Source organism: Meleagris gallopavo, chromosome 1, assembly GCF_000146605.3.
Source record: "Meleagris gallopavo isolate NT-WF06-2002-E0010 breed Aviagen turkey brand Nicholas breeding stock chromosome 1, Turkey_5.1, whole genome shotgun sequence".
NCBI lineage: Eukaryota > Metazoa > Chordata > Aves > Galliformes > Phasianidae > Meleagris > Meleagris gallopavo.
The window spans coordinates 100641372-100645366 of record NC_015011.2 but is presented as its reverse complement, the minus strand read 5'-3'; the positions used below and the strand labels follow the sequence as shown (position 1 = coordinate 100645366).

At 36.9% G+C, this 3995-nt stretch overlaps 1 long non-coding RNA gene across 1 annotated transcript; it reads left to right on the top strand.

Annotated features, from left to right (window-relative positions):
• The first annotated feature begins 467 nt into the window (after positions 1–467).
• Positions 468–3569, top strand: LOC109370082. The gene is made up of 2 exons (XR_002119881.1): positions 468–978; positions 2272–3569. It is a non-coding gene; the product is annotated as an uncharacterized LOC109370082 (long non-coding RNA).
• The last annotated feature ends 426 nt before the right edge of the window (positions 3570–3995 follow it).

The window sequence follows — 3995 nt, the reverse complement described above, 5'->3', positions numbered from 1 at the left end:
TAGCCTATGAAATCGATGAGACACGGGAGAGGGAGTCAAAAACAGTTTTTCACATGTTGTATAGTTTTGATGTGACTGATAATACTGACACATCAGCTCACTGTGTAGTCTTAACCAATACCTAATTGTTTTTAGTCCAGAAACTTCAATTTGGCCTTTTTTTCAGCTAAATAAAATAAGAAAAAAACACACTAATAAGCAATCTCTGATGAAATCTCACAGATATATCATTTAAGGTATTCAACTTCATTAATACTTTTGCTTGATTTTAAGCAATTCCGTCTCCATATTTTTAGATTTTGCTAAACAGCATGAAATCTAGAGCATAGGCAACACCAGGCGTTGAAAAAACAAAGCCTCTTTATGGCTTTCAAAAAATCTTCTGGCTTTCAATTTCTATGGTGTTTTTTCTTTAAAAATTAGCAGTATTTCCAGTTACAAAGGTTTGGGAAGGACACACAGACCGTGTGGTTGCATCATTTTTCCCCCTTACTAGTGCTTACATGAACTTCTATTTATTCTCTTCATTACTCGATCTTGCACAATTTGTCAATGCATTCAGTTTCAAATAACCTTGCGTCCATACAGTATGGCAAACTGATTTTTCAACTCAGCGTAAAAGCATTAGAAAATTCAGGACCGAAACATTTTTTTATTAAAATTTTGTTTGGTAGGCTAAAATACTTGAATGGAAATGAATCTTCTCAATTTCAAGCATGTCCTAAGGCAGCAGCTTGCAGAATAATGTTAACTATGTCACTGGTTCTAATTTTGGATAATTGAGTATTTATTTCACAGTACACTGCCTCTTGGGGCAGAGTCTTGGCTTGTATGCACACGTAGCAGAGAGTCCTTGTAACTTCTTATTCCCAGCCTAAATCCTTTCTTCTTTTCATCTCTCTCTGAGAACGCAAACAGGATTCTGCATCCCCTGACCACTGAAGATCCCCTCTGCAAGTCCAGCATATTATGAAGCGTGTAAGTTATCCCTCATGCTGTTTGACTGACAGATTCTGATAGCATCCTCTTTAATATTTTTATCCAACTTCCACAGTAACTGACTAATTACATCAGAAATTTCAGGATTATTCTGTGTTTCAGGGGTAAATTTCCATCAGTTTCCATTTTCCTTTCTGGATTCTTTGGAAATAAGTGACCTGTAACTCCTCTGGCAAGGCACATTAAGTATTATGAATCCATTCAATGTATTAACTGATTTTTTTCATGAAAATTTCTTTCGGAGTTTTCACATCTGTGTGTTGAGATGGAAAGAACATCTGAGATGAAGTTTGCTGCGTACAAATCATCACAGGAGGTTTCCAATGACCAAATCTGGCTCTAGTCAGTGAACACAGTTGCCACCTAGGGACTTCACTTCTTCCTAAATAGACATGTTGGCTTTCATATTTCTGCCACTACAGAAAATTCACTCACCACTTGCACTTGCACAATTTCAGACATGAAGGTAAAGCTGCTGTGAACCACTAACAGTTTGGAAAGGGAGTCCTTTCTACCCTGCCCTCCACAGCAAAATGAAATAAATACAAAAAGGGACCAAGAGATATATTATTAATACCATCAGTTTCAAATAACTGTGACCAGTCAGATTCATGTCAGGTGCCCTCAACATAAGAGAAAACAGTTTTTGTTAATACTGGAAAGCAATGTTTTGGTATTGTCTTGGCAGTGTTCAGGAAAGGGTTAAATTCTACTTTTGCACTAGTGTAAGTAAGGTTCACAGTTCTTAATCTGTGTTTATAGATTTATTTTTAAATTTATCTTCTTCCCTCATCAAGATCCTTCTAAGTTTTTGTGGTTGTTTTGTTTTGTTGTTTTTTGTTTACTTAATATAAGTAATTCTAGCAACTTAATTTTATATCTATTGTGTAGTCCATACAATATTAACTTGTATCTCTACAGCGTCTGCAAGCTTTAGATGACTACACATTAGTCAACATCATTTCTCACAACAGAAATGGAGTAATAAACTATCATTAATAAAGACCTGTTAAAAAGGGAAAATTGTCATAACATCAAGGAAATTGGTCCAAGTTAATGTAGAAAGTTGATAAAACAAGAATGTCAATTCATTTTGAATCTGCCTTTCCCTAAAATATGTGTGCAGTCTCTGAGGTACGAGAGTCAAGAGACAGCATCATTTCCAACTACTGAAGAAAAATATGCAGAATACGGCATTCTCTCTTCACAGCTCTTATTCACCTTGACATTGTTATTTACGTTCCTTTCTGTTTGTTTCTATTTATTTCTCAGTGACCTCAGTATGCCAGCTGGCATAAAGGAGATGTGGAGAAGCTCGACTCAATAGGTCAGATGGCCTTGTGGATGTCCTCACTCTCTTTCCTACTTTTGACCATCACTCTGTTAATGACCTGGAGTTCTTACACTACTTCTTTGCCTTTGCAAAGCATCTGAAAAGACTGGAGGATTTGAAATATAACTGGACCCTCCCAAATTTCACGTGGGAGATAGATATATTATAAACTTCAGTGAGAGAATAACTTATCATTTACAAAATAAAACATAAAATACACAAGCGCCTATTGTATGAAGCACTATTTTCACCATGTTTCTGAAGCTAGTAGTTGCCAGCCAGAAAACCTGACAAGTTTTCACAGATTCCATAGATTTTTAAGTGAGGAAATGTACTGCAGTTCTGTGATTGCAGTTTTCTTTAATTGCTGCAGGCTGTAGAGAGACATTCCTTGGATCCTTCCCCATTATTTTTCCATAACCTCATCACTTCTGTTCTTATGTCCAACTCTGAACATATGTTTATATTTTGTGATATAATGTGATAGTAGCTGCAGTCATTAGTCACTCTGAGTGAATTTCATGGTAATTAATGTTTTAGTTTTTTGTTTTTAAACGATATGTTACCTAGGGGACCATATCTGTCTGTAAGTGTAAGTTCTCCCCCCTCTCCATGAGCGTGCCCTGCCTGTGACCTCCTTTCCACCCATCACACACTCCCCTCTGCCCTCTCCAGACTTCGTAAAATGATTATCATGTAAGAAGTACTTCGCTTTTGATGTAGGGTCCATCTTCATTACGGTGGAAGGTTTGTAATTCCGTATTTCCTGTCTAGTTCCTGAGGCAGCTAAGTGTGTCACGCACAAAATGAATAATTACATGTTTTTGAAAACAAGGGGAGTAAAATCTTTCAGTGTTAGCTGAAGCTGGAAATGCTCTCACATGGATACAAGGAAAAGAAATAATTTCTGACCAGAAACATACATGCTCAAATTATGCACTGGACTCATGTATGCAAAACCCCACTGCTATAAATTATTCATCTCAAGAGAGCATCATTCTTGGATGTTCTGCAAGACTGGGCTTGTGGAGGCTGATACTTTCTGCTTATTCTTAATCTTCTTCCAGCCAAAAATAAACAACCTGTATGCTAGCATACAGATGGCATTAAAATGGCTGAAAGGATGAATTTGGCTCAGCAGAAAATAGGCTTGTATAAGGCCAGTATTATTTAATTTACTTTATGTCAGTGCATGCTGGCTGCTATAATTCTATTGCTAAGATTGAAAAAAAAAAAAGTCAGGACTGAAGCTGTTTAAAAAAAAAAAAAAGAAGAAGAAGAAAGAAAACAAGTATGGGTCTTGTAAAATGTAGGAAGTGGAATGAGCACACAGTATAATACTTGGCTAGATATATAAATGCATTGCAGAGATTTGTTTGCTGTAGTACCTCTTACAGTGTTTCTAGTCAAAGGGCAGAGAGGAGCTACTCCCACAGTCTCCCTCATCTGTGTTCTGCCTCACATATTTCATCTGTACCAGCTATCTGCAGGTCCTTTATGACTGTGTTCTTTCTCAGTTATTGCAAGGCTGATGGTGGCATTCTTGAAACAGTACCTATTAGCAGGTTCTATGGTACATAATAGGCTATATAGAATCATAGAATGGTTTGAGTTGTAAGGGACCATTAAGATCCTCTTGTTCCAACCCCTCTGCTATAGTCAG